Genomic DNA, 24245 nt, shown 5'->3' with positions numbered 1-24245 from the left:
GTTATCGAGTACATCACAACCCGATTGTTTGTTGAATTGAAATAATGTGGTTGGATAGCCAGGAGGGATGCAACCTTCGTCAGCAGCTTCTGACTGAGTAAGGTGCCTCAGAATCAAAATAGAGAGAATTAACCACCTCTGAGGGGAATTCCGAAGACTGGCGAACAGTTGGGTTACATCCTCTAGATACCCTAAACTTGATACCACTGGGAAGCTAGGATGCACTGAGCGGATGTCATGTGCAAAAGTGCCATGGGAGTTACATGAAGTGTGGAAGCCATGTGTCTAGAAGTCTCAATATGTACTGTGCTGTAATCTGTTGAGACGGGCAATCATCGTGTTAAGGGAACACATGCACTCCCAGTCCATGAAGATACGCTGCAACAACAGCCAGGCACTAGGAAAAAAACATGCTCTGGATGCAAAGAGAGTATAAGTATCCTGTAAATCCAGAGAGCATAACCAATCGTTTTCCTGAAGTATGGGAAGAAGGATGCCCAGGGAAAGCATCCTGAACCAAAACTGTTTAGGCCCCTTATGTCTATGATGGGTCGCAACCCACAAGGAAAGACCTGGAATAGAAACTCAACCCTTCTTGCCCTGGTGGAAAGGGCTCGACTGCATTGGCGCTGAGAAAAGCAGAGAGTTCCTCTGCAAGTACTCACTTTTGATGGAAGCTAAAGGATTAAGCTTCCAATGAACAATGTGGAGGGTTTGATTCCAGATTGAGAATGTATCCTAACCGGACTAGTTGAAAAAACCCACCGGTTGGAGGATAAAGAAGTCACCTTTGGTGGAGAAAATTTAAACTTCCCCTCCGACAGGCAGATTGGCCGGTACGGACATTTTTTTTTTTTTAGTGGCTATACTGAATTGGAGCCAGTCAAAAACCCCTCTGGTTCCTGGGGAATAGCTGCAGGGGCCTGATTAGGTGCACGCCGCTGACTAGAACGAGCGTGCTGAGGCATAGCCCGAACCGGCTGTCGAGAAGTAGGAGTATAGGTACGACCCCTTAAGGCACAAGGAAAACTACTCTTCTCTCTAAAGAACTTCCAAGATGAGGAAGTGTATGCACAGCATATCTACAGTTTTCTGCTGAGTCTTCTCCTCCAGGAGAGAGGCACACAGTCACGAGAGTCTGCGCATCACTGTACCTAGAGCAGAAATCTAGGTGTTACATTACAAGTGTCGAAAATGCCCTTAGACAGGAACCTGCGACACACCGTGTGCTACCTGACCACTTGGTGAAAAGGTTTAGCCTACTCCGGTGGGAATGCTCGTAAAGATCTGACAAGACTTGATTTTGGATGCGATCATGCCAGCCTGGTACGCCATTCTCCAAAAGAGGCTCTGGCCCCGGGGGCGCCGAAGTAAGTTCTTAGAACTCCTATCTGTTCTGAGTGCAGAAGACTCAGGTGAAGATAGTAGTCCAGGACCTCTAGCATCTGGGCATTGGGATTCACAATCTCCACTGTAATGTCAGATGACCATCATTGAACTGAACTAACTACTCAAACAGAGCAGCTCAGATCCAAACGCGTCCGATATGGAGGCTACTACGGGTCGAGAAGTTGCCCCAGTAGGGTGCGAACACCCATACCAGAGGCAGCATCGGTGAAGGAGACCAGGTGAAAAGCTAGATGCCGCAGGAGGCAGTAGCACCCATGGCATCCAATGGTACCCATGGTCCCGAAGCCAAGGACAAAGTCTGGAAATGCAAGGGAATCGAAACCAGACTGCTAGACCATGGCACCGACGGTACCGATGATACACATGGCACCGATGGCCCCCCGGTACCAATGGTACCCATGGTACTTGGTACCGATGATAGTCATGATATCTGGTATCGATGGTACCCATGATACCTGGTACCGATGTAGCCATGACATGTGGTACCGATGGTACCCATGATATCCGGCACCAACAGCACAGACGGTACCGATGGTACACATGGCACCGACGGTGCTCATGACACCTGGTACCAATGGCACCCATGGCACTGATGGTACCTGGTCATGATATCTGGTATCGATGGTACTCATGTGCCGACGGCATCCATGATACCTGATATGATACTCGGTACCGATGGGCGATGATACCTGGTACCGATAGTCGATGGTGCCCATGATACCTGGTGCCGATGGTGCCCATGATACCCGGTACCGACAGCACCCATGGCACCGATAACACTCGGCATCGACGGCACCCATGGTACCGATGATACCCGGTGCCGACGGGACCCATGGTACCGATGATACCCGGTACCGACGGGACCCATGACACCGACCATGGTACCAATGTTCCTGGTATCGACACTCCTCGGTACCGACGCACCGATGATATTCGGTACCGACAGTACCCATGGCACCGATGACACTCGGCATCGACGGCACCCATGGTACCGATGATACCCGGTGCCGACGGGACCCATGGTACCGATGATACCCGGTACCGACGGGACCCATGACACCATGTTCCTGGTATCGATACTCCTCGGTACCGACGGTACCCATGACACCCGGCACCGATGGTATCCACGGCACCGATGATACCTGGTACCGATGTACCGGTGCATCGACGTCCAATGCCAGGATACCTCCATAACAGAGGGAGCAACGCTCTCGGCACCGACTGATGTCTGAAGCCCGGATACCTCCATAACCGAGGGAGCAAAGCTCTGGGCATCTCCTTTGGGCATCCCTGGCAGAGTAGAATACGTCTCGTCTTTGAGACACTACTTGCGCTTCACAGGGAGATGATCCGGCCCAAGACACATCCGCCGATGCGCCCGAATGACCTGCCAAGCAGGAGGCGCCGAGGCAGGTGGAGACCTATTCGATGCATAACTATACCCAGCGTGCATCGGTCTCTGTCGGACTCCAGAATGATCTCCTTTGGGCATCCCTGGCAGAGTAGAATACGTCTCGTCTTTGAGACACTACTTGCGCTTCACAGGGAGATGATCCGGCCCAAGACACATCCTCCGATGCGCCCGAATGACCTGCATAGCAGGAGGCGCCGAGGCGGGTGGAGACTCACTTCAAAGGTTACACCACTGATATTGTGTCACCAGGTTGCCCATTCAGTGGCTGACCAGGGATGCACCTGCTTAGGTTCCTGGTTTTTCCTGTGACATACACCTTCACCACTTGTGGGGCTTAAAGACAGTGGTGTGCTGGAGCAGGCTCTCACAGATCTGGAGAGCCATTTGTAAAGTTTTAATAAATGGATCCTAAAAATGTGGGCTTGTTTAGTTTGCTGGCGAGAGAGAGCCCACAGATAAAAATATGCCAGCACTTTTAAAAGAAAAAAGAAAAAGAGAAGCTTTGTTTTCCTTTCAGGCACAGCCCCTTGTGACTCTGGCAACTACTTAACTTTTTCTTGCCCCAGGTACAAAAAAGTACCTGTATATATAAGCCACAATGAACCTGCCATGAAAGGATCAAATGAAAAAATAAAGAACACCCAAAAAGGGTAAAATAAAAAAGAGATTTTACTCCGAGGACCTGAAGAAAACACGAAGCACTAACGAACTCCGTGTCTCCTCAGACGCGGAAAAAGAAAAACTGAGGGGCGTGTCCGCACGGCGAGCGGGAAGAGGTGTGCGCACATGCGCAGTGTGATCGCTCGCGCGACGGAACGCCGTAGAAGAGATTTTTAGATTTTGCTTTAAAATCCTCCGGGGCCGACGTGGCGTCACCCACTTGTGAGAATATCAGCCTGCTTGTCTTTGGAGAACATTAGCACTCCTGAATGTCAGAGGCTTAAATGTGCCCATGAAGTGCCAGCTTCTGTTTCGGGAGCTGGTTCATTTAAAAATAGATATAGCTCTGATTCAGGAGACTCACTTAAAACAGCAATATGAATCGCTATGCAGGCACTGCCAATATCCTCATATATATTTTGCTTCTAACAGCACAGGCTCTAAAAAGTAAGGGGGTCTTGATAGCGTTTAATGACTCCCGCCCATGGCAAATTGAAAAGGTCATTAGAGATAAGTGGGGGCTGATATATTTTAATAGTTTTTCATTTGGGAACACAAAAGTACACCCTAGTTAACATATACGGGCCTAATGCGGACCACAGGGAATTTTTCCATCAAGTAGATCAAGTGTTATTGACACATGGGGAGGGGTCAGTGCTAGTTGGCGGAGATTTTAACATCACCCTCAATCCGAAGTTAGATAATTCCACCTCATCAGTACAATATGCTCGGCAGGGGCAGGAGTTGCTCCATGCTTTCTTAGCTAGGTGGCACTTGAGATTTTTGGAGGCATGCTAACCCCGCACATAGAGAATATACATTTTTCTCTCCAGTTCACAAATCCTCCTCTCGTACTGATTTTTGGTTGGGGGATGCCGCTGTGATGGGTTGTGTCAGGGATCAGCGGACTGAGTCGCGAACGTGGTCGGGCCACAGTCCGGTCATCCTTTCTTTGCGGCCCCCGGGGGGGGGGGGGCGGAGGGCTTGGATGATGCATTGCTGGCAGAGGTGACTAACTTTCTTCAACTTGAGAGGTTGATTAAAGAATATATTCAATTCAATGATAATGGAGAGGTCTCCCCAGGGGTGCTATGGGAAGGCTTCAAGGCTGTAATGCGGGGCCATCTTATCGCTTTAAAAGCTCATGTAAGAAAGGAACAAACCCAGGCTGAGGAGTCACTGCGTAAGCGTCTGACAAAGATTGAGAAACAAATAGGCAGAAGTGGATCTGGGGACCCATCACAAACCTCACTAGATCAAGCGCATAAACTTAGACAAGAGATTCAGGAGCTACAACTAGCTGACATTTCAGAACAGTTGCAGAGGGTTCGCCAGACCCACTTCAAGTTTGGCAATAAGGTTAGCAAGCTCTTGGCCCATAAATTAAAACAGCAGGCAAATAAAGCACATGTTACCCACTTGAGAGATGAGAGTGGTGACACCATATCAGACCCATTGGCCATGCAAGCACTCTTTAGACTTTTCTATGAAAAACACTATACTCCGGACATTAGTCCCACGGAGGCTGAAATCATAGCATACCTAGACAGGGTCACACTGCCTGTACTCACAGAGGGAGCCCAAAATAGACTATCCAGACCAATTGAATTAAAAGAGGTCATACAGGCAAAGACTTAGCACCCAGTTAGGCTCCGGGACCAAATGGTTTCACAAATAAGTTTTATAAAACCTTTGGGAATCTCATGGCATCCCTTTTGCTGCGGGTATTCAATGCTTTGGGGGAGGCGAGGTCTCTCCCGGAGACTTGGCACCTAGCGAATATTATAGTTCTGCCCAAACTGAGTAAGAACCCGCAGCTGTGCAGCTCTTACAGGCCAATATCTCTGCTGGGGTTGGATTGTAAAATCTTTACCAAAATATTGGCATCCCGCTTGCAGAAGTACCTTCCACAACTGGTCCATGAGGATCAAGCGGGGTTCGTTCAGGAGCATCAAACATTTGATAATATTTGCAGGACACTCCATCTTATCCAGTACGCCCAAACAAAAAAGATCCCACTATGTCTACTCTCTCTAGACGCAGAAAAGGCGTTTGATAGAGTGCATTGGCCGTTTTTGTTTGCAACCCTGCAGAGGGTGGGCATTTCAGGGGGTTTTCTACACTGGCTTTCTTTGCTGTATAGAGCGCCCACAGCCTCGGTTCGGATTAACGGGAGTCAATCCCCAGTGTTTTCATTGAAACGAGGGATGAGGCAGGGTTGTGCCTTATCACCTGTTCTCTTTGCCTTGGTGGTAGAACCACTGGCAGCCTATATTAGATCACACCTGGATATTGGAGGATTGAGAATAGGAACAACTGACTCTTGGATCAACTGACTCTCAGATCCTTCTCTTTGTGGATGATATTCTTCTCACATTTACAGATTCCATTACATCACTTCCAAGTATAATAGCGGCCTTGCGGGATTATGGTTTGGTGGCCGGGTTCAAGATTAATATGGACAAATCAGAGGCATTAAATATAACTATCCCAGCGAATCAGGTAGAAATGTTACGAGCTAACTTCCCCTTTCGGTGGGCCCCCAGATGTATTAAATACTTGGGGGTCAATATAACGAAGTGCTTGGAGGATCTATATGCGGCAAATTTCCCTGCAAAATTACGAGAGCTCTTATTGGAGTTGGATAGGTGGGCGGGATTAACAATCTCCTGGATGGGGTGGATCAATGCGGTCAAGATGATTCTGCTGCCTAAAATGTTATACCTGTTTATGGCACTCCCCATCTCTTTCCTGAGAAATTCTTTAGAGGCCTACAACGTAGAGTTTTCTCTTTTATATGGAAACGGAAACCACCGTGGGTGCGCTGAGCGGTAATGCATCAGCCACGAGCACATGGGGGGAATTGGAGTCCCGTCTTTTTCTCTTTATTACCAGGTGGCCCACCTTCGTATACTAGCGTAGTGGCTCCAGGGAGGAGCAAAGATTTGGAAATCCCTGGAGCAGACTTGGTATGCCTCACACCCATTGAGAGCCATTCCTTGGCTATCAGATCGAGAGTTAAGAGAGATAATTAGGGAAGTGCCACCGCTTGTCGGATGGCCACTTGTGACCTGGAGTAAAGTCCGAACTTGTTTTTTTCAGGGGCGCACATACTTTCTACATATGTCAATTCAATTCACACCAGGTTTTCTCCCAAGATCTTTAGATCCCTTTTTCGGGAAATGGGAGAAAAGGGGCCTCTGGGAGCTGGGGCAGGTGTGGGTAGATGGGGAACTCCTTACCTTTGAGACAATGCAAGAGGAATATGGGATACCTGCCCCGAATGCTTTCCAATATCATCAGCTAAGGGATTTTATCCTGAGGCGAGCAAAGGGGGAGCTAAGTTTGGAACAAACACAACTAGAGCAGGCGATGGTAAGTAGAGGAGGTAGAGGGGGGATATCCAGGATTTATAAAGCACTTCTTTTACAGACTAAGCCTATTCTACATTATTTACAAAAATGTGAAAAAGTATTGGGTGTTTCCTATGAGTGGGAAAGGGTGTTTAATTCTCTGATCAAGGTGTCAGTGTCCAGTGCATTGGTTGAGAATGGATATAAAATATTATATAGCTGGTATTACACACCTCAGAGATTAGCTAAAATGTTTAAAGGGAAGTCTGCTCTATTGTTCTCGTCAATGTGGTTTGGAAGGAGACATGATTCATATATGGTGGGCCTGCCCTCAAGCTCAGCAGTTTTTGACAAGGGTTTTGAAATTGATCTCTAGCATAACTAAGATCGCCTATCCCATGAAAATAGAACATTGTCTTCTTCATGTGCGGCTCCAAGGAAGCAAAAAAATATGCCCACCAACTGGCCATTCAGGTGTTTGTGGCCAGTAAACTAGTGTTGGCAGCGGCATGGAACAGCAGACCCTGCCGGGCCTGTGGGTGGTCCTGCGGAAACTGGACCATATTCATTTGATGTCTAAGCTTACTGCAATGCGTTTAGGTCGCCTAATACCTTTTCATCGTGTTTGGGATCCATACATTGACTGGTCAGCTCAGCCTGACCCTTCCTTGCCAGTTAATTAGGGGGGGGGATATGATGTGTGATGTAGATCAGTTGATGTTTTCTGTGCTCAATAATGGAAATATCTATGATGCACGATTGAAGTTATATCTGTAAGTCTTGCTTACATTCAATAAACAAATAATCATTAAAAAAAAAAAAAAGAGTTTTCCTCTGCAGAACATTTGAGGCACTGCGCATTGGGTATAAGTCCCGATTGAAAAAGTTGTAATTTGGAAAAGTAAGCCCTGTGTTGAATTCTAAAATGTGTTTCCTATAACCCAGTTGTTACTGCTATCTGTGGTGTTTTTTCCAAAGCCTGAAGCAGGTCCCAATCCTGCAAGGGCGTCCCAAGATCCTGTTCCCACCTAGTTCTTAACCAGTCTAGGTTCTTCCCACCAATCGGCCACTCATGACCTTATGGAGACCAGCTACTGATAACTTCTCGGAAATGGACAAAAAGAAAGTCTGTAAGCCCTCCTCTATTTGTATACTAAAAGCCGTCTGGGGTAGACTAGATACATAATGTTTTAGCTGACTGTAAGCAAAGCAATCTCCCCAGTCCCTGGAATCCAATGGTATAAGGTCACCTAATGGTTTCAACTCTCCCTCTGGAGTAAGTGTATGTTCTAAGAGAATCAAGCCCCGAGTTTCCCAACTGGCAAATGCTCTATTTTCTAGCCATGAAGAGGCAGTTGGTTTGTTGCTTGTGGATCCCCATCTAACAGGCCCACCACAAACCGCCAAGTATCCCTTAAAGGCCTAAGAAGGACACTCTGACCCCAAGAATGCGGGAGCGCAGGATAAGGGGCCTACAGCAGCGAGAGGGGATGGTAAGACGAGAATAAAGCCTTCTCAAAGAACATGGGAGTATAGTCCTGGCCTTCGAAGAACCAATCTCAGAGATGAAGTAAAAGACACACCTGATTGTAAAGCCGAATATTAGGGAGGCCCAAGCCCCCAGTGGTCCAATTGCCCACCAACCAGTGATGACGGAACCTGGTCATTTTCCGTGCCCAACAAAATCTGGCAAGCAATCGAGGCAGAAGGAAAAGATCCTTGTTTAGTACCCGTGCAGGGAGGGTCTGAAGAAGGTATAACCATCAAGGAAACATGACCATCCTAATCAAATTGATCAGGCCTATTAATGACAAAGGGAAGGGATGCCAAATTTCCAACTGACAGCACGTCTCCTCCATGAATTTAGGAATATTTGCATTATATAGGTTTTCCAGTATGTACAGTGGGGGAAATAAGTATTTGATCCCTTGCTGATTTTGTAAGTTTGCCCACTGACAAAGACATGAGCAGCCCATAATTGAAGGGTAGGTTATTGGTAACAGTGAGAGATAGCACATCACAAATTAAATCCGGAAAATCACATTGTGGAAAGTATATGAATTTATTTGCATTCTGCAGAGGGAAATAAGTATTTGATCCCTCTGGCAAACAAGACCTAATACTTGGTGGCAAAACCCTTGTTGGCAAGCACAGCGGTCAGACGTCTTCTGTAGTTGATGATGAGGTTTGCACACATGTCAGGAGGAATTTTGGTCCACTCCTCTTTGCAGATCATCTCTAAATCATTAAGAGTTCTGGGCTGTCGCTTGGCAACTCGCAGCTTCAGCTCCCTCCATAAGTTTTCAATGGGATTAAGGTCTGGTGACTGGCTAGGCCACTCCATGACCCTAATGTGCTTCTTCATGAGCCACTCCTTTGTTGCCTTGGCTGTATGTTTTGGGTCATTGTCGTGCTGGAAGACCCAGCCACGACCCATTTTTAAGGCCCTGGCGGAGGGAAGGAGGTTGTCACTCAGAATTGTACGGTACATGGCCCCATCCATTCTCCCATTGATGCGGTGAAGTAGTCCTATGCCCTTAGCAGAGAAACACCCCCAAAACATAACATTTCCACCTCCATGCTTGACAGTGGGGACGGTGTTCTTTGGGTCATAGGCAGCATTTCTCTTCCTCCAAACACGGCGAGTTGAGTTCATGCCAAAGAGCTCAATTTTTGTCTCATCTGACCACAGCACCTTCTCCCAATCACTCTCGGCATCATCCAGGTGTTCACTGGCAAACTTCAGACGGGCCGTCACATGTGCCTTCCGGAGCAGGGGGACCTTGCGGGCACTGCAGGATTGCAATCCGTTATGTCGTAATGTGTTACCAATGGTTTTCGTGGTGACAGTGGTCCCAGCTGCCTTGAGATCATTGACAAGTTCCCCCCTTGTAGTTGTAGGCTGATTTCTAACCTTCCTCATGATCAAGGATACCCCACGAGGTGAGATTTTGCGTGGAGCCCCAGATCTTTGTCGATTGACAGTCATTTTGTACTTCTTCCATTTTCTTACTATGGCACCAACAGTTGTCTCCTTCTCGCCCAGCGTCTTACTGATGGTTTTGTAGCCCATTCCAGCCTTGTGCAGGTGTATGACCTTGTCCCTGACATCCTTAGACAGCTCCTTGCTCTTGGCCATTTTGTAGAGGTTAGAGTCTGACTGATTCACTGAGTCTGTGGACAGGTGTCTTTCATACAGGTGACCATTGCCGACAGCTGTCTGTCATGCAGGTAACGAGTTGATTTGGAGCATCTACCTGGTCTGTAGGGGCCAGATCTCTTACTAGTTGGTGGGGGATCAAATACTTATTTCCCTCTGCAGAATGCAAATAAATTCATATACTTTCCACAATGTGATTTTCCGGATTTAATTTGTGATGTGCTATCTCTCACTGTTACCAATAACCTACCCTTCAATTATGGGCTGCTCATGTCTTTGTCAGTGGGCAAACTTACAAAATCAGCAAGGGATCAAATACTTATTTCCCCCACTGTATCCCCAACTGGATACCAAGATAACGAAATGTATCTCTCGCCCAGTGAAGAGGAAACATTCCCCCCTCCCCCAAGTCTCCGAACGTCTTCCCCTGGGGGTAACGCTTCTGATTTCTGAAAATTTAGTTGAAATCCTGCAAAATCCCCATATTCAGAGAAAAATTCTAATAACGCATTCAGGGAATTGAACGGGTCCAACAAATGCACTAGTATATCATCTGCAAAGACAGTAAGTTTAAAACTATAGGTTCCCAGATCTACCCCTTTAATCTCCGGACTGGAATAAGCATTTTGAATCAAGGAATCTAAAGTCAAGATAAATAATGGAGAACGCGGGCATCCCTGACAAGTACCACAAAGGATAGGAAAGGCATCAAAAAAGATCCTGTTAACCATTATCTTGGCTCTAGGGTAGGTGTATAAAAGCTGAACAAATCACAGAAAACAATCCCCAAAACCATAGGCCTGTAGTGCTGAAAACAAAAAGTTCCATCCAACCCTATCAAATGCTTTTTCAGCATCAAACCTCACCTTTAAAGAGGGTAAGGCCTTCCGATCTCAATAGTCTAAAGAAGCCAGGATTCTATGCACATTTTTGACAGCGTGCCCTTTGACAAATCCCAGTTGAGCCTCATGTAGAAGAGTGGGCAATAGCTTCGCCATCCTGTTTGCCAAAACTTTAGCCTCCACATTCAGAAGTGAAATCTGACGGTAGGAATCCAGTGATATCCCTGGTTTCAAAAGGACAATATGTGCCATATTCAGCACCCCCAGAAGTTGGTCTGAATCTAGGAGGGAAAACATGGCAGTCAATGGTTCAATTGCCTCCTCTCCCATCGTCTTATAGAATTCAACACGAAAGCCATCAGATCCTGACACCTTGAGTAATGGGCTTTAAGAGCCCAGAACACTTCTTCCTGAGAGATAGGGGCCCCAAAACTTTCCGCTGTGCCGGTGGCAAACAAGGAATATTTAGTCCCTCCAAATATTGTTCCCCATTTAATCCTTCATATGGAGGAGTAGCATAGAGAATCTGCAGATATTGATGAAAGCAGTCCACTATCTCCTGATCGGTATTAAGGAGCCCACCGTTCGCAGTTCGTACAGTAGTTATCTGGCAAGGACCCGTTCTGCAAGATACTAAATGCGCTAATAACCAACCTCCCTTATTTTCATATCTATAAAAGCAATATTTATAGTATGCCAAGGATTTAATCGCCCGTTGATGTAAGAGCTCATTAAGTGAGGTCTGAGTTTCAGTAAATGCTGTTTATCGGTTGCGCTAGCAGTCACGCTATAGAGTGTGCGGAGTGAACGGACGGCGCGCCAAATGAATCATCTCCCGATCCCGAGTCCTCTTTCTATGATTGGTATAATTGATGATCTCCCCTCTCAGTATGGTTTTTACAGCTTCCCAGTAAAAAAATTGGATGAGCCACATGCACCACATTATGATGTTTATAATTCCATTTTTACAACAGAAAATCCTAAAACTGCTTATCTTTTGTTAACCAAAAGGGGAATTTCCATGGAGGAGGGTTCCCCAGTTGGTTCCCAAACTGCCATTCCATCCATACCAAGCCATGGTGAGATTTCACATGGTCCTATTTCTATTCATTGTACCCAGGTTAAAATGGTATCAGATCAAAAGGTAATCTATTCGGGATTGGGATGAATGGGCTCTAGAGAGATGGTATAATCTCTATCAGAGGAGTGGAGGACATGCGATAGGTCAATAAAACTGAGCAGGTGACACAAATTAGGAATGCCTCAATGGGAGAGCACCCGTTCCCTCCTGAGAACCACCAGAGCTATCCAGCAGTGGATCCCAAACAGTGTTTACGTTCCCCCCATCACCAGTGGCATCTGCGCATTAAGGAAAAGGATATTCAGCAGGGATTTATAATAAACCGTATTAAACTGATTAGGTGCATAAACGTTACCAAGACAACACACTGCCTGCAAACGGTAACCTTACATAAAACCACCCAACCTTCCGTGTCTTTATAGAGCGGCTGTAAACAATCTAAGACCCCCCGGGAGAAAAGAATTGCAACCCCTCCCTTTTTATGGACAGCAGGGGATGCTACACAGTCCCCCACCCACCAATGCTTCAATTTAGCGTGCTCAGCATAGGCGGTCGGTGGCCCAACTGTTTGGAAAGGCTAAAGGGGCGGGGTCAGGGGTGGTGCTTACATCCATAATTATCTGACAACACAGAAAAAAAAGTAAAATAGTCACAAGTAATAACTCTTATTAAACTTAGATATTAGATATGTATCATATGTCAAAGTATAAAGTGGTTGCTCAAACTGTGTGAGCTTGATAGGTGAACAGTATAGTTGGAAGGAAAGTACATTTCTACAGAATAGGCAGCCAGAATTTTTGGACGACACAAAAGCACCAGTGCCAAGGTCCAATTTCCAGAGTGCAGAGATACCAAGGGTGTCCCATCCCAAATGTGAAAAGTACCACCCTAATTTGTGAGATTCAAAGTTAGCAAGTGAAAGTTGAGCTACTACTGACAATGCTATGAGCTAAATCAAGTCCAAATTCTAACATTGGGCATATTGAAATGATAAGTAGTAGTAATATATTGAAAAGTAATACAAAACCTTAATGTCACTCAGGACCAATAAAGCAAATTGACTGTACCATAAGAACATAAGAATAGCCATACTCAATCAGACCAATGGTCCATCTAGCTCAGTATCCCATTTCCAGTAGTGGCCAATCCAAGTCACAAGTACCTGGCACAAACCCAAACAGCAGCAACATTCCATGATACCAATCCCAGGGCAAGCAGTGGCTTCCCCCTATGTCTATCTCAATAACAGACTATGGACTTTTCTTCTAGGAACTTGTCTATAATAGCACTAACTTCCACGAGTCACACAGAAAGGGCTTACCTATTAAAAGGCAGCACCATTCACATTTCAATAGAACATCAATACACCTATTGGGAAATCTGAACAAGTGAGATTAGTGTGAATCCATCTTATTCAGACATTCAGTGCTAACACTATACCTGGTTTTATTCACATACAAACAAACAGGCCCTCACCACGTAAAGAATAGGTAACCTCAAATTAAAATATAAATATTTAGACAAAAATTTAACTGAAACACCAATATACCAGATTCTGCATACAGTGCAATACCAGAGAAGTAAATACTGTGATGCATGTTCTTTTGTACTTGCAAAATATAAAGATAACAGATTGAAATTTTAAAAACAGACACATTCCACTCACTAAATTAAAAATGACTAAATATTTGAAACAAAAATGTATAATAAGGTGATACCTTTTTATTGAACTAATTTAATACATTTTTTGACTAGCTTTTTGGAGTTTAGTAACCTGAGGAAGGAGGTTTAGACCACTGAAGCAAGTCAAAAAATATATTTAGTCCAATAAAGGGTTGTCTTCTTATTTTACATTTTGTTTTATTTTCATTTGTTAACCTTTAAAGTGGACTAACATGGCTACTTCATTCTACATTAAAAATAACTTTACCTTTGCTGTTTGGCATCTAATTTTTCTAATTGTGCAGGTAGCAGTCTCTGGTTACTGCCTTTCTGTCTTCTTTTAACTCTTTCCATATCTCCTTTCCATTTATCATTTTTCTCTCTTTGCATGTCTTCTTCACATCTTCCACTACATCCATCCCATACACTAATATTTTCTTTTCTGCTTTCTTCCATTTTTCTGCCTCTCTGACCACTCAGACTTATCCATGCTTCATTTTCCCTGCGTTCCATCTTTTTCCCTCACCCAGGGTGTGTGTGTCTCAACTCCCCCTCAGCCACATCGGATCTGTTTTTCTCTCTTTCTCTCCTCCCCCCCCCCCCCCCCAACATCCACAATCTCCTCTTTTTCTCTCTCTCTCTCCCACCCCACCATCCAAGATTTTGTGTGTGTATGTGTCTCCCCGCCTGCTATAATCTCCTCTCTGTTTCTCTCCCTCCATCCAACTTTCTCCCTCTTCCCTGCCATGCAGCATCTCTTCTCTCTTTTCCCTTGCCCCAGGCACCCAGGATCTCCTCTCTCTCTCCCCCTCCCCGCTATCCAGCATTGCTCCTCCCTCTCTCTTCTTCACTCAACCACTCTTCATCTCAGCCTCTCTTTTTCCACCATGCAGTATTCCCTGTTTTTCTTTCCACTATCCAGCTTTGCTTCTCTGTCTCTTCCCTCCCCCAATATCCAGACTTGCCCCTGTGTCTCTTCTCTCCCCCCCAATATCCAGCTTTGCCCATCTGCCTCTTCTCCCCCAAAATATCCAGGCTTGCTCCTCTGTCTGACCCCCCCCAAATATCCAGCATTGTGACTCTGTCTCTTCCCTCCCCATCATCCTCTCTCTTTCTTATCTCCAGCATTACCGTCTCTATCTTTTTTTCTTCCCCCAGCCACAGAAAGAAAAAGAAGCTGCCTTTCTTCCAGATCCGCTGCCTCTCCGATTCAGTGGCCGTCGGTAGACAGACACTGTGCGCGGGGCCATGGAGCTCTGCACGTTGCTGACAGTTGTTCTGGTCCCACCCCCTATGATGCAGTATCCTGTTCAGGCAGGATTCCAGGAAGCGATGTGCAGAGCTTTATGGCCAAGGAGGTTGTTTATGGCCCTGCGCACACTCTGTTTGTTGACAGCCGCTGAATCAGGGAACACAGAGGCGTGGCGGGGGGGTAGCGGGGAGGGGAAGCTCCAGTTTATATTTCATGCTTCTGTTAGATTGGGAAGCACGAAGCAGCACTCCAAAAGAGGAGAGGAAGGTTGCATTTGGGCTGGGGAGGCTAAACCTCTTATACGGGGCGCCTATGGTGCTCAGAGTCTGTCAGATGTGTCTCTTGTAATAATGCAATGTCAACATGATGTCTCTGTAGAGCCTGCAGTATTTTAGAACGCTTAATGGGAGAAGAGATACTCCCCCACATTCCCTCCTCAACCCAGTCCACCCATTCCCCACCCTCCCATCCCAACCCCCCTCCCTGTCCCCCCAAAAGCCCAATACAGTAACTAGTCTCAGAAGACAGACTGACCACATGCCAACACCCATCCACCCGACACCCATTTACCCTTCTCATGAGTCCACAAAGCCCATAGTATAACCGATAGCCTTTTCCCAACTGGTGTCTCTACAGCACACCGCCGTTAATGCTAAAGCTCGAAGATCCGCACGCACACATAAAAAAACAAAACAAAACAAAAAACCCACCTAGCATACACTCACATATGCTATAAACCATAAAAGAAAAGGAAGGATGTTTAGAAGTCAAGAGTATGAAAGCCAGCCTTCAAAGTCCTCCCCACACCATAGTAACATGTCAGAATCATAAGGAATAAAAGCAAGGGTAATCACCCTCTCTACCAACAAAGAGCAGGACACAAGCAAAGGTTGGCTAGTCTATTGTGGTACTTGGCCCCATCAGACAATTACATGACCATTGCTCTCCACCTAAGGGTGAATGCCCCTAAAGGAAAGCCAATCAATGCATGTACGGCTGAACTCATGTCCTGCCATAAAGTTCTAAAATAGGTGGGAGGAAAAAGAAAACAAAACAAAACCAAAAAACACCTCGCATACACTCACACATGCTAGAAACCATATAAGAGGACGGAGGTTTAAAAGCAGAGAGTATGAAAGCCAAACCTTAAAGTCCTCCCCCAGACCATATTAACATTTCAAAATTGTGAGAGAGAGCAGCAAGGATGGTCACTCATTCAACCAGCAAAAAAGCAGATCAGAAGCATAGGATGGCCAGTCTAGTATGGTGCTTGCTCTCCACCAATAGGCAAGCACCCCTGCAATAAAGCTAGTGCAGTCACGCTGGAAATCTGTCCTGCTATAAAAGTGTAGAACAGGCAGAGGAAAATAAAAAAAAATCAGCCATGTGCGGTAGTTGAATATGAGTATAGATCTTTGCGGTGTTCCTTAGTTGTCATTCCCTGGCGATGATGGAATTCATGTGATGGACTTCATGGAGTTCCTTGGTTACCAATCTCTGGCGCCTCACGGTTGAGCCGGTTTAAAAAAGTCTGGGCTTCAGGTACCATGTTAAAAAACAAGGTCTTTGCTTGGTAAATGACCCGCAGTTTAGCGGGGTATAGCAGTGCAAATTTGATGTTTTTTTCATGGGGATTGGAGCAGATAGGTACAAAGTTCTGTCTCTTCACCGCTACACTTGCTGAGTAGTCTTGAAAGCATAACACCCGAGATCCCTCAAAAGGTAGGGCTTTACCAATGCGGAGCACACAAAGAATCTTTTCCTTGTGGGCAAAACTGAGTAAGTGCAAAATCACAGAGAGAGTAGCTGGTTGTCTTGTCCCCAGTCTATGGGCCCACTAGATGCATATGGGGTCAGATATATCCGGCAACTGTAACTCCATCAGCCAGGTCTCAAACATGCCACTCAGGTCTTTAAGAGTCTCTGGGAGGTCAATCAAACATAAATTTTTTCACCTGGACCTATTTTCCAGGTCCTCCAGCTTTTCCTCCAGAGCCTTGAGCTTAGATTGATGGCATGAGTGGGTATCCGTCACCCCCTGAATTCTATCTTCGAGAACACCAGTGTGCTGTTGAAATGCTACTAGTTCTCTGCCAAATTCGTCCAACTTTACCTCCACTCCATGGATGTAGTTTGACTGTTTCATTTGGAGGGGCAAAGGATAGGACGGGGCATATTAGCACATTCATTTGCATATGAGGAGTGGCCTAGTGGTTAGGGTGGTGGACTTTGGTCCTGGGGAACTGAGGAACTGAGTTCGATTCCCGGCACAGGCAGCTCCTTGTGACTCTGGGCAAGTCACTTAACCCTCCATTGCCCCATGTAAGCCGCATTGAGCCTGCCACGAGTGGGAAAGCACGGGGTACAAATGTAACAAAAAAAAAAAAAAAGAAAGAGCTGGCTTTTTTTGGGGAATAACCATAATGAATATGTATGAGTTATCTCATACATATATATATATTATGATTATTCCCAAAAAAACCAGCTCTTTCTCCCTTCCTTCCTTCTTTCCTCCTTACCCAGCACTCCCTCTTCCTCTCCAGTAGTATTTCCCCACCCCCTTTCCCATACTATGCCAGTGTAGACCTTAGAAATGCATAAGCTCTATATGTAGATCCTTCAAGATGTAGTGTGTCATGATTTAGGCTCTAAAACCCTTTCTGATGTTTTGGTACCACCTCAGAAAGGCCAACACACAATCTCTCCACTGCAAAACACTATACACAAACTTGTGCAAAAACACACTCCTAACCTTACCAAACCATAACAGAACTAATTCCAAGGACAGGACGAGCTACAATCTTATGCGTGGAAAGGCAGCACTGTAATTACACCGGGCTCTAAAACACCAGTACACTACCTAATGAAAAAAACAAAACAATAAGGGCTGCAAATACTACACACTAGCAGAATACTGCATCTTGATCACAAATGAAAAACACATGACAACAGATACGACACAAGGAAGTAGAAATAAAAAAATATGAAGGCAAAATACTGAACTGGAAAGTTACCTCAAGAAGTTAAACTCGGCATGCAGCAATACTAGCAAAATTGAAACAAATGCAAAATATCACAGATGCACATTTCCAAACGCTGACATATTCCAATTAATAAATTCTGAATAAAATACTTTTTTCTACCTTTGTTGTCTGAGCATTTAGTTTTTCTATTCCCTTTGGTCCCAGTTTCTGTTTTATGGTGTCTTCTTTCCATTTGATATTTTTTCACTCACCGTGTCCACCATCCTCCTGTGTCCTTATGCATCCTGTCTACCATCTGTAGCCCTGTCCCTATCCTTCCTCGAGTTTCAGTATCTGCCCTCAAAGTGTTCCGATCCAGCCCTTAAATTCAGCAGTTTCCCCTCCATCCATATCCAGCATTTCTCCTCACTCCCCTCCCCTCCATCCATGTGCATCTACTTCCTCTGTCTTCCCTCCCCTCCCTTCCATGTCCAGCATTTCTCCTCTCTCCCTTCCCCTCCATCCGTGTGCATCTCCTTCCTTTGTCTTTCCTTCCCTCCATCCTTGTCCAACATTTCTCCTCTCTTAACTGCCCTCCACTCAAGGGGCATAGCCAGACACCCAATTTTGGGTGGGCCTGGGCCCAAGATGGGTGGGCAGAAGAACTCTGCCCTGTCCCACAAGTGATTTGGTCTATCTCTCTCTCGCCTGCATGCCATATGGTCTCTCAAACATCCCCCCTCCCCCGCATACCCCGCAGTGCTTTCTTCTTCACTGCTGTCGCTGCCACTGAAAATAAAAGGATTAAACATGTGTTGGGGGGGTAGGAAGGAACGGAGAGGAGGGCTGTCGGTTGGGGAGCTGAGAGCGGGACGGAGGGAGAGCTGCCTGCAGCGTTGTGCCGGCCCTGCCTATGCCTCCACTCATTCAAACTTAGCTTCAATAGGCTGCAGCTTTTTCACCAATATTGCTTCCAAAGCTGCTGTTACCTCCGCAGTAATCTCCCCGGCCCATGCTGAACTCACTGAGGAGACAGAGGGCTAGCTGACGCCGCCATCTTGTTTTCAAGAAGTTGACCCCGATCTTTATCTTTGCAAGCAGATTTACTTGCCATTCAGCAACCGGAGAATAAAAAAGTCTCCTCACCACTTCAACGAACCTTATCTCCGCCAGAAGACCGGTTTTAATGAAAGGAAAAAATAAGTAAAGGGCATAGGTAGCAGGGTGAAGGCAGGAGATAGAGGAATCAATGTTTCTCCAGCATGGTGTCACGTGGTCTCCAAACCTCCTCCATTTAAATGAGTAACACTTCTTAGTGAAATCTTTCCTGGAAGCCAGCAAGACCCGGGAGACACCCTATAAAAGACCCAAGGATGCTAATTCTAAGCTCTCAATATCCAAGCTGTGAGAGCCAGAGACTGGAGGTTGGGATGTAGAAGCGATCCCTTGTTCTGAGTGATGAGGATCGGAAAACACTCCAATCTCCAAGGTTCTTCAGAGGATAATTCCAGAAGAGGAAGGAACCAAATCTGCCTCGGCCAATAAGGTGCGATCAGATCATGATTCCAAGGTCTTGCTTGTGTTTCAATGAAGTCTTTCCTACTACAGGTATTGGAGAATAAGCATACAGGAGGCCTGCCCCCAATTGAGGAAGCAATCCAACACTAGTCTCAAAATGGGCCTGAAGCCTGGAACAGAACTGAGGGACCATGTGATTGGTCTGAGTGGCAAAAAGATCTACTGAGGGAGAGCCCCACGCTTGGAAGATCTTGTGGGCTACGCTGATGTGAAGAGACCACTCGTGTGGTTGCATTATCCTGTTCAGTCTGTTGGCCAGGTTTTTGCGGCCACCAGATAAGTGGGTCGGAGAAACATGGCGTGAAGGTGAGCCCAATGCCACATCCGGACAGCTTCCCTACATAGAGGGCGAGATCCGGTGCCCCCCCCCCCACCCCGCTTGTTGTTGCAATACATTGCAACCTGATTGTCCGTTTCCCTCACAAAAGATGGCAAAGAAAGACTCTCGGGTGGAGACTGTCTCCTCTCAGGTGGTGGGGAGGGCTCAGATAGGATCCCATAAGACTCAACAGAGAAAAAGTATCTGGGATCCTCCTCTGATTCCCATGAGCGCTCCTCTTCAGTGTCAGATAAAATCTCTCTAAGAGATGACCGAGACCAAGCCTGCCTCGCTGCCGAGGAACCCTTTCCTTGAGAACAGCAGAAAGACCGGCTCCCGCCGAGACTTCAGCAAAGCTTCCTCCACCGACGTCGAGGGGGTACCAGCCTGGGTGGCAGTCAACACCGGGGCCACAGGTGGCGTCAGCACCAGAGACCTTTTGGTGTGGCCACAGGGGGAGGTATGGTAGGCGCAAACACCCCGACACCGACGCATATCACTGCATAAGGCCATCCAGAAACTCAGGGAGCAAGGCCCGGATGCGCTCATTGAGGGCCGACATCAGGAAAAGTTGAGGTACTGATTGGGGCACAGGCTGCAGAACCGCTGGGGTCGATACTTGGCTGATTTGGAGATAAGAGCATCGGCACCTTTTGGATGGAGGGAGAGTGGTCCTCCCAACGCCAATGCTTCCCAGGTGCCACATCCCTGGAGCTCCCAGCGTGTAGCGAGGGGGAGAGATGTTGGTGCTTCTTAGTCTTCACCCGAAGCACATCACCCATACTCCTCAGTGCTGAGAAGGAAGACGTCAAATCCTCAAGTCGCCTCGGAGTCGGGTCCGACAATGGATCGTCCCGGTGGGTCTGTACAGCAGGAGACCTTGAGATAGGTGGAGACCCACTCAATGCCTCACTGCTCCCTGTGTCCTGAGGTCTCAAAGCAGCCATGCTTATCGATATTCCCAAAGCCAGTACAACACACGTCGATGCTGACACTTCCAACCTCAATGCCGACTTCAAGGAACTGGACCTGGCTCCAAAAATCTTCTTGCGTTGAGCCTCTCGGGAAACCTGGGTCCTCTTCTTCATACAAAGACAGAGCACGCAGTTAGCAGGTCTATGGTCCGGCCCCAGACACTGCAGACACTGAATTGGTGTCTTTTCCTGAGATGGTCCGGTTGCACCGGGTACAACGCTTGAAGCCACTGGGAGTCTTGATGGACATGGAAGGGAAGACTTCGCCAGTCAAATCAAATGGCTCAATGGTGCCTGAAAAAAGGGCAAAGGCATAAAAAAGGGGTTTCCGACCAAAGTCAGGGCCTAAAGGCAGCCCACTTCAAAAAAGAAAGGAAACTTAAACGCGAGTAGAAAGAAAGCTAAGAAATAAAGGAACTCTTTTTTTTTTTTTTTTTTTAAGACACAAGGCGAAAGAAAGAAAAATAAATAAGAAAAAAGAAGCCAAAGGCAGTCAAAAGCTCCAAAAACCAAATGTTTGAAGAGCACTGGTAGAACGCAGCCTCTCTTCACGCGGAGAAAATGAAACTGAGAGCACCACGTTCGCACAGCGGGCGGGAAGACACTTGCGCATGCGCAGTGGAGCAAGGCTCACACTTCATTAAAGCTCTGTTTTTTTACTTTAGCATTAATGCTGAACTGGACAATGCGGATCGGCGTCTACCCACGCGTGAGAATATGCAAGCCTGCTTGTCCTCGGAGAACATTTGTTACTTTTATTGAAGTAATAATTTTACCAATTTTTACTACTTTTACTCAATTACATGTGATGCTTGCAGTTAAAAGAATAAAGTAAACACGGAAGGGAGATGTAAATGACAATTCCTCCGTAAACCAAATGAAACAGTAAAACTGGGAACAGGATTCTGTTACTGCAAACCTCATCACGCAAACAGTGGATCATCTCATTTTAAACTTTGCTGTTAGGGGAATACAGCCTATAAGAACAGTGGAGTTGCCTGTGTTTGTTGAACTGGTAACTGGTCTCCAGCCACACAGAACAGTGATGAGTTGGATCCTTTTAAACTGGAGGTGAACCTGAAGCTAGTAGCAATTCTTGGTGAACAGACATATGTCTCTACCACAACAGACTCCTCATCATCCCCTTGAGAAATTTTACACTGGGGTATCTGCCCACTGGATTGATAAGAGTCTTTAGAGGAAGATTGCTTGTCTGGCCTTAAGACTGAAAGGTTCCCACACATTTGACTTTCTTGCATCAGTTCTGGAAGATATTCAAACAGTTTGCCATCAGACGAAAAACTGTTAGAACACCACAATCATAGGCGGTCGGTGGCCCAACTGTTTGGGGAGCCTAAGGGGGCGGGGTCAGGGGCGGAGCTTACATTCATAATTGTCTAACACAGAAAAAAAGGTAAAAATAAAATAGTCACAATTAATACCTTTTATTAAATTTAGATATTAGATATGTATCATATGTCAAAGAATAAAGTGGTTGCTCAAAGCATATACTAACCACAATCGCTCAACTGGAAAACACTATGCACAACTTTGTGCAAAAACACACTCAGAACCTTAGTGTACCATAAATATTACACTGTGCAGACCCTAATACACCAATATACCACCCAAACGGACAACATCACAGACCGTCAACAATATAAAACAAGGGATCATATCACAATTCTCATGTAAGGCCACAAAACATCCTTTTAGGGTGGATAGTATTCACAATGAGCTCCTTTTATTAACAACCAGATAGAGATAATTTTCAAATTTCAATTTTGGCACAGTATAAGTCATCACAAACAAAATATAAGAAAACCAAAAGCATTAGGGGCTTAGAGCCCATTTAGTTATGTTTAAACAAAAGTGATCTGCATGAAACAAAATATTTATTTTTTTATTTTGACTTATAATATAAAACCTGTCTCAGAGTCAGCACCTCTCCTGAAATCCAATGTGCAGCATGCCACAATTTAGGTCTGGGAACACTAGTATTCAAGCTCAACAGCCACACTGGGTGGATTAGTATTCACAACAATGAGCTCCTTCAGAGTCAGCACCTACCTCTCCTGAAATCGTGCCACAATTTCCTTTTCTGGTTTGGGAAGGAAGTGGGAACACCTCAGACAGCCATTCTTAGCCAGCCTTGAGCCTTCCTTACTCAGTAATGGCCCCGCCCGTGTGTTCCCGCCTTTGCAGAAAGTTGCATCATGACAGGTCGGGAGCCCTGGTAGGAAAGGCTGGCTCTGACTGGCTGAGGCGAAGCAGATGACGATGATCGCTATTCACTACAGTACTGCTAGCAATTAAGGCGGGACTCAGGAGCACTCAGCAGGACTCAATTATGCAGCGCATCCCTGAAAGCTGGAGTGTGAGAGTGGCGCGTTGGCGCGGGGGAGGGAAAGAGGAGAAACCGCGGCGGGGCGCAAGCAGCAAGAACGGAAAAGAACAAAGACGGCGATGGTCGGAGAATGAGAAACTGCGGATCCAAGAGCCATCCTGCTGCTGTTTGTAACTTAAGCCTCCCCAAGCCTCTTATACCGGGCGCCTATGACCACAATGATTCTAAATTTGTGAAAGCCTTCTCTGTAACTGGACAGCATGATGATGATGATAAAGATAATGATGAAGAAGCAAGTGATGAATTAGACAGCACAATTTCTAATGCCGATGATAATGACAATAATGGTGATAAAATACTCTTTGCTATATAGAAGTCAAGTGTTTCAGAGGTTCCCTTGACCATAACCTGCAGATCTAGAGGCAGATGCAGCAACCAAATGTAAAAAAATCAAAATCGTTAAAGTCCCTAACGATTTTTAAAAAACGAAGAATGCACCAAAAAAAAAAAGTCACACATGCTCAGATCGGTATTCAAACGTACAATGTATCAAAGAATCACAATACACATCGGTAATCGGCCCCTAAATCATGTGCAGAGCAGCCAAGCGTTTTGCTGGCTGCTCTGCGCATGCTGCAAACGTAAAAACAAACAAACAAAAAAGCCACAACACATACACGTGGCTACCCGGTCAGCAAAATCCAAAAACAAAGGATCGGGAGGGGGCAAGGGCGCTCATCAGGAGCGTCCTGTATGGACGGCCTTGCCCCCCCCCCCCCCCGCTGCTCCCCACTTTCTGCCGCTCCCCCCCCCCCCGAAAAAGCAAAATGCTAGCTGGCTTCCCCGGTCCCCCTCCCTTCCTGTTCCTGTGTTCTGCAGAGCTAACTCCGCCTCCCGTCATTCTTTCGCCCCGTGCCCCGCCCCCGCTGCCCCCCCTGAGGTCGACTACGCCGCTCCCCCCCTCCACCGAGACCCCCCTCCCTATTAACGACCCGAGCAGCGCCTCTCACCTCTTTCAGAAGCGCTGCACGGGCAGGAAGATCTATTGTGTTGGTTGTAGAGTCTCCATGACGTCTCTTCTTCCCTGGCCCAGGCCCCGCCTCCTTCTGACGGAAAGTGGGGAGCAGCGGGGGGGGGGGGGGGGGGGGGCAAGGCCGTCCATACAGGACGCTCCTGATGAGCGCCCTTGCCCCCTCCCGATCCTTTTTTTATTTTTTTTATTTGATGTGT

General features: G+C 46.4%; 1 protein-coding gene across 1 annotated transcript in view; it reads right to left on the bottom strand.

Moving 5' to 3' along the window:
- The window catches only part of DGAT1 (diacylglycerol O-acyltransferase 1), a 365492-nt gene that overhangs the window by 86515 nt on the left and 254732 nt on the right, over positions 1 to 24245 (bottom strand). The window lies entirely within an intron of this gene.

The sequence above is a fragment of the Microcaecilia unicolor genome, chromosome 1 (genome assembly GCF_901765095.1).
Source record: "Microcaecilia unicolor chromosome 1, aMicUni1.1, whole genome shotgun sequence".
NCBI lineage: Eukaryota > Metazoa > Chordata > Amphibia > Gymnophiona > Siphonopidae > Microcaecilia > Microcaecilia unicolor.
Note: the sequence above shows the minus strand (reverse complement) of the source record. Positions and strands in the feature narration are given on the sequence as shown.